This window comes from Oncorhynchus clarkii, chromosome 18, assembly GCF_045791955.1.
Source record: "Oncorhynchus clarkii lewisi isolate Uvic-CL-2024 chromosome 18, UVic_Ocla_1.0, whole genome shotgun sequence".
Classification (NCBI taxonomy): domain Eukaryota; kingdom Metazoa; phylum Chordata; class Actinopteri; order Salmoniformes; family Salmonidae; genus Oncorhynchus; species Oncorhynchus clarkii.
The window spans coordinates 2431250-2438742 of record NC_092164.1 but is presented as its reverse complement, the minus strand read 5'-3'; the positions used below and the strand labels follow the sequence as shown (position 1 = coordinate 2438742).

At 38.3% G+C, this 7493-nt stretch overlaps 1 pseudogene; it reads left to right on the top strand.

The window, feature by feature from the left end:
- Positions 1–7493, top strand: part of LOC139373916 (zinc finger protein 79-like) — a 260279-nt pseudogene continuing 252786 nt past the window's right edge.

Below are 7493 nucleotides of genomic sequence, written 5' to 3'. Positions count from 1 at the left end.
ATGGTTTTTGATAAACTGGATAACCTGGGGGTGGATTGTCTCAGCATGATAAAAACCCCAATGTTTGCAAACACAGAAAGCGATCTATTGATATAGTTTATTGGGGGGTGTGGGAGGGTTTTTGGGGAAGGGGAGGGTGTGGTAGAAGTTAGTAGGGATTTCTTGTTTTATTTTCTTAGTACTGAATTAGACAGACATGGACCTTAAAGGTTTGTTTGTGGACCTCCATGATACCATAGGAGGTCTGCATCAACGGACTTCAGTGCAGGTAGTGCCTCATCAGAGAGAGAACATTTCAGTTGCTCTACAGTTCTGAAGCTGAATGTAATGATTATCAGTTCTTTACATATGTACTAATATTCAGACACATTCAGTTGTTTCTATATTTATCTATAATTCAGGGTTTTCACATGGGGCTTCAAGTAAATAAATATTAGTGCTTGAAAGTCTTTGAATTTGACTTGCCACTGTACGACCCCTGATAATTCTTAATATGGTGTGAATGGGAAATACATTTGGTTTTTGTGAGTGAAATAATACAGTGAAGACAAGGTTATTCATAAAATAGTACATAGTGCTGCCTGAAATATACTGCAACCTTGTACTAAATGGTTGTTGAGTCATTTATGCATTTATGTGAATTTAGAAAATCTACTATAGATTAAGTGCACTTATGTTGTGCAATTTAAAATGTGTACTTTGTGTCTAATGTGAATGAATGTTTTGTCAGGGATTATCTACCTGATCTACTGAAATTAGATAATTGAACAAGATAAACAAGAAAATATTTTTATAGAATAAAGTGCCAGAACTGTCAAGAAAATAACTTTTGTGTCCGTTTGTCTTTATTACTACAGACAGACTCAGATTAAGTCTGAGGCCGGTAACATCAACAGTGAGGACAAACCAATCCTGTCACTCTCCTTCCACACTGAGTCCAAACCTACAGTCACTGGGTCCTGATTGTGACAGTGGAGCCCAGTTTGCACTGCAGGATCCAGAGATGGCATCAGTGAAGCTGGAAGACTGCAGTCAAACACTGAAGCTGAATGTCATCATTAAAGATGAAGAAGAGGAGGAGGAGATTGGTACATCTGTTAGTCATGGTAAGAGCTGGTTCTATAAGTTAACTTCATAAATTAGACCTCCATAAGTTATGACCAGTCTATTGCTAGGTTGAATTCTGTAATTCTGACATCACGCATCCCTGAACAACTCAAGACTTCACAGTGAAGCAAAAACAATTTAAACTTGTAACTCCTGTCTTTGCCCACACATTGTCTCAAGAACGTTGAAAATGTTTAATACCCTCAATCACCAAGTTAGGCATACCTAATTTCAAAATAGGCCAAGGCATCATGACTGTCAATATTGAATTATAATTCTTCACGTTTTACCAGTGAAATGATCAAGCTGCGTCTGCATGCCAATCGTTTGATCTCAATCAGTTTCATGGGAATATGCATTTAAATCTTCTTGAATTATTGTTCGTTTATCAAATTAGAGCAGATGGTGTTAAATTATATTCTACTTCCTGTATTTTGTTTTAATCAAAGTACATTCTGCCTAATGGCGTGCTGTTGAGTTTGGGACGATTCAACAAACCATCCTAAAATCTCCTAAGAAAATAGGTGTTGTTTTTGTTGTAACAGTAATGTTATTCTATAATATTTGGTGATGTGGACTGCTAATTAATCATTAGGTGATCGTCCAAGACATTGATCTAACTACTAAACAAACACCATTGTGGCGGCTCATCACTCTTGCAAGCACTACACCCCTGCAGTCTGCTGCACCAAACTAGCGATTGATGCTCACCTAGCCTACTCTTTTGTCTCGTTCAACATTTGGTGATGCAGAAATGAGAGAACATGTTGTTTTTATGACAATCTGGGAATATTTGGCCAAGGAAACATTTCTGGTTGGTCTCAAGGAATGTCACACAGGGAGACTTTTTAAAACGGGATTGAGAGAAGTAGCAGCTAATGCTCATGGAGAGCCTAACTCTTATTATTAACCTTTATTTTACTAGGCAACGATTGGAGAAGTGTTGAACATAACCAGTGGACTGTCACATCCTGATGATTTATATCTGATACATATATATTTAATATTTTATATATCAAGTTGTCGAAACATCTCAATGATGATCAATGGAAACAGGATGCACCTGAGCTCAATTCAAAAGTTTGGGGTCACTTAATCTACCCATGGTGTCCGATTTAAAAAGTGATTTACAGCGAAAGCACAACATGTTAGGTCATAGCCAAGTCAAAAAAACACAGCCATTTTTCCGTTACAGTCTGTAGAAACAAGTAAAATGATGAATGCAATCAATCTTTAGGATGTTTTTAACATAAATCATCTAAGTTTCCAACCGGAGAATGTCATTGTCTGAAGAAAAGCATTGTAACGAGAGCTAACTTTGTTGGGAGCAAGTGTCATGAGACCGAGGCTCTCTGCCGGACCACTTTCTCAAAGAGCTCTCATGAGCCCCTCCTTTATAGTAGAATCCTCAAACCAGTTTCTAAGGACGGTGACATCTAGTGGAAGCCCTAGGAAGTGCAACCTCATCCATATCTCACTGTGAATTCAATAGGCACTGTTTTGAAAATCTATTTCTCACTTCCTGTTTGGATTTCTTCTCAGGTTTTTGCCTGCCATATGAGTTCTGTTATACTCACATACATCATTCAAACAGTTTTAGAAACTTCAGAGTGTTTTCTATCCAATACTAATAATAATATGCATATATTAGCATCTGGGGTGTTGAGTTTGGGACAGTTTTCAACTGTGCTAACATAATTGCAAAAGTGTTTTCTAATGATAAACTTGGATTAGCTAACACAACATGCCATTGGATCACAGGAGTGATGGTTGCTGATAATGGGCCTCTGTACACCTTTGTAGATATTCCATAAAATATCTGCCGTTTCCAGCTACAATAGTCATTTACAACAATAACAATGTCGACACTGTATTTCTGATCAATTTGATGTTATTTTAATGAACAATCAATGTGCTTTTCTTTCAAAACAAGGACATTTCTAAGTGACCCCAAACTTTTGAACAGTAGTGTATACTTCATATGTTTCATAAATCAAGTTGTAGAAACATCTCAAGGATGATCAATGGAAACAGGAAGCATCTGAACTCAATTTTGAGTCTCTTGTTTATAAAAAAAAAATGTTTTTATACATTTTCAAAAATGCCTAAACCTGTTTTCACTTTGTCATTATGGGGTATTGTGTGTCGATTGCTGAGGATATTTTTTTATTTAATTATAGAATTAGGCTGTAATATAACAATGTGGAAAAAGTCAAGGGGTCTGAATACTTTCCGAGGGCACTGTCAGACCCCTTCCCATTTCTCCCATTTTGGTACGTTACAGCCTTCTAAAATTAATGACATGTTTTTCCTTGTCAATCTACACACAATATCCCATAATGACATCACAATACCCCATAATGACATCACAATACCCCATAATGACATCACAATACCCCATAATGACATCACAATACCCCATAATGACAAAGCCAAAACAGGTTTTCAGAAATTCTTGCAAATCTAAAAATAAATTCAATTGCTTATTTATGTTTTTAAGTTTTCAGACCCTTTGCTATGAGATTGTCCTTGAGATGTTTCTACAACTTGGAGTCCACCTGTGGTAAATTCAATTGATTGGACATGATTTGGACAGGCACACACCTGTCTATGTCAGGTCCCACATTTGACAGTGCATGTCAGAGTAAAAACCAAGCCATGAGGTCGATGGATTTGTCTGTAGAGCTCCGAGACAGGATTATGTCGGCACAGATCTGGGGACTGGTACCGACACATTTCTGCATTATTAAATGTCCCCAAGAACACAGAGGCCTCAGGGTGAAATATCTTAGTCATTACTTTAAACACACAAATTCTACTATCACCCTTGTGATGTTGAGTGGAGGATGGTATAGCTCATCATTTTCACCACTTTTGCCTCTTATTAGTTTTTGACTCCTACCCAGTTTTAGAATAGTTTTTATTCCCCTTCCCATACAGTCTACTGAAATGAATACATACACTACCGTTGAAAAGTTTAGGGTCACTTAGAAATGTCCTTGTTTTTTTTGTCCATTAAAATAACATCAAATTGACCATTAATACAGTGGAGACGTTGTTAATGTTGTAAATGACTTGTAGCTGGAAACGGATGATTTAAAAAAATGGAGTATCTACATAGGTGTACAGAGTCCCATTATCAGCAACTATCACTCCTGTGTTCCAATGGCATGTTGTGTTAGCTAATCCAAGTTTATCATTTTAAAAGGCTAATTGATCATTACAAAACCCTTTTGCAATTATGTTAGCACAGCTGAAAACTGTGGTGCGGATTAAAGAAGCAATAATAACATTCCTTTTTTAGACTAGTTGAGTATCTGGGTCATTTGTCGGTTCGATTACAGGCTCAAAATGGCCAGAAACAAAGACCTTTCTTCTGAAAGTCGTCAGTCTATTCTTGTTCTGAGAAATGAAGGCTATTCCATGTGAGAAATTTCCAAGAAACTGAAGATCTCGTGCAGTTCTGTGTACTACTCCCTTCACAGAACAGTGCAAACTGGCTCTAACCAGAATAGAAAGAGGAGTGGGAGGCCCCTGTGCACAACTGGGCAAGAGGACAAGTATTTTAGAGTGTCTAGTTTGAGAAACAGACGTCTCACAAGTCCTCAACTGGCAGCTTCATTAAATAGTACCCGCAAAACACCAGTCTCAATGTCAACAGTGAAGAGGCGACTCCGGGATGCTGGCCTTCTAGACACTATTCTGGTTAGAGACTGTTTGCATTGTTCTGTGAAGAGAGTAGTACACAGCGTTGTACGAGATCTTCAGCCGTTTCCAGCTACAATAGTCATTTACAACATTAACAATGTCTACACTGTATTTCTGATCACTTTGACATTATTTGATTGGACAAAAAATGTGCTATTCTTTCAAAAACATGGGCATTTGTAACTTTAGAATTTATTCATTTATTTCACCACTAATGGTAGTGTATTTAAAAAATATAACTTTATTTAACTTTCTTAGCATACTGGTTGTTGTCCGGAATTTCCGATGATTGACGTGCCCAAAGTAAACTGCCCAGAAGCTAAGATATGAATATACTTGATAGCATTGGATAGAAAACACGCTGAAGTTTCTAAAACTGTAAAAATAATGTCTGTGGGTATAACAGAACTGATATGACAGGCGAAAACCTTGAGTAAAATCCATCCAGAATTTTTATTTCTTGAGGTCACAGATTTTTTCAATGCTTGCCTATGGGATATTCAAATTGTTGGACCCAGATTGCAGTTCCTTTGGCTTCCACTAGATGTCAACAGTCTTTAGAAAGGGTTTCATGCTTGTTTTTTGAAAAATGAACAAGTATTTGTAGTTTTTCCAAGATGTCCCCCATTAGAAAAGTAGTCATGTTGCACGCATCAACGAGAGTGCGCTCTTCGTTATTTATCTTTGCTATTGAACACACTATTCTCCGTCTTAAATATTATTGTTTATTTACATATTAGAATACCTGAGGATTAATTGGAAACTTCGTTTTACTTTTTTGGATGATCTTTACTGGTAACCTTAAGGATTAGTTTGTGTGCATGTTGAACGAGTGACCTACTGAATCAAGCGCGCCATCTAAACTGATATTTTTGGGATATAATGAAGGATATTATCGAACAAAACGACCATTCATTGTGTAGCTGGGACCCTTGGGATTGCAATCAGAGGAAGATCTTCAAAGGTAAGTGATTTATTTAATTGCTGTCTGATTTTGTGACGCCTGTGCTGGTTGAAAAAGTATTTTGACGTGGGGAGCTGTCCTCAGATAATCGTATGGTATGCTTTCTCCGTAAAGCCTTTTTCAAATCTGACAACGCAGTTGGATTAACAAGAAGCTTTTAAATTATGTAAGACACTTCTATTTTCATGAATGTTTAATATTACGATTTTTGTATTCTGCAATTTCACCCGATGTTGTCGTAGGTGTCCCGCAAGCGTTTGGACATGCGCCCAAACAGGTTAACTAGGCAGGTCAGTTAGGAACAAATTCTTATTTTCAATGACGGCCTAGGAACAGTGGGTTAACTGCCTTATTCAGGGGAAGAACAACAGATTTTTACCTTGTCAGCTCAGGGATTTGCTCTAACCACTAGGCTACCTGTCACCCGGTATGGCCAGAAGAGGACTGGTCACCACTCTGAGCCTGGTTCCTCTCTAGGTTTCTTCCTAGGTTCCTGCTTTCTAGAGAGATGTTTGTGGCCACTGTGCATCTACATCTGCATTGCTTGCTCTTTGGGGATTTTAGGCTGGGTTTCCGTTAAGCACTTTGACAACTACTGATGTAAAAAGGGCTTCATAAAATACATTTGATTGACATGTATATCACACCAACTGACTGGTTCTTCTGATGTTGTTCACACAGGAGACCATGTTGAGACATTCTCCACATCCATAGAGCAAGAGCAGGAAGATCAGAGAGCCAAGAGGTCTCATCACTGCCCACATTGTGAAGAGATTTTCCCAATTCTATCAAAGCTAAAAATACACCTACAAATACACACAGGAGAGAAGCCTTACTCCTGCTCTGACTGTGGAAAATGCTTCAAAACATCAAATGAGCTAAAAGTTCATCAGAGAACACACACAGGAGAGAAGCCTTACTCCTGCTCTGACTGTGGAAAATGTTTTAAAACATCAAATATGCTAAAGGTTCATCAGAGAACACACACAGGAGTGAAGCCTTTCTTCTGCCCTGACTGTGGAACTAGTTTCTCTCAACTGTCCCACTTAAAAGCACATGAACGTATACATACAGGGGAGAAGCCATACTCCTGCTCTGACTGTGGGAAATGTTTTAAAACATCAAATGTGCTAAAAGTTCATCAGAGAACACACACAGGAGAGAAGCCTTTCTTCTGCCCTGACTGTGGAACTAGTTTCTCTCAACTGTCCCACTTAAAAGCACATGAACGTATACATACAGGTGAAAAGCCTTACATCTGCTCTGATTGTGGGGCGAGTTTCTCTCTTCTGGGCACCTTAAAAACACACCAACGTATACACACAGGAGAGAAGCCTTACTCCTGCTCTGACTGTGGAAAATGCTTCACAACGTCAACTGATCTAAAAGTTCACCAGAGAACACACACAGGAGAGAAGCCTTACGTCTGCTCTGACTGTGGAACTAGTTTCTCGCAACTTTCCAACTTAAGATCACATGAACGTATACACACAGGAGAGAAGCCTTACTCCTGCTCTGTGGAAGGGTGGGCGTGTAACTCAAACTTCTAGCCAAAGGCTGCTGTGTTTAGAATCTCATCAAGGTTAACTGTAGTATTTTAGCTAATTAGCAACTTTGCAACTACTTACTACTTTTTAGCTATTACTTAGCATGTTAGCTTAGCATGCAACTACTTAGTATGGTAGCTTACCTTTCCCCTAAAACCATTTAACCC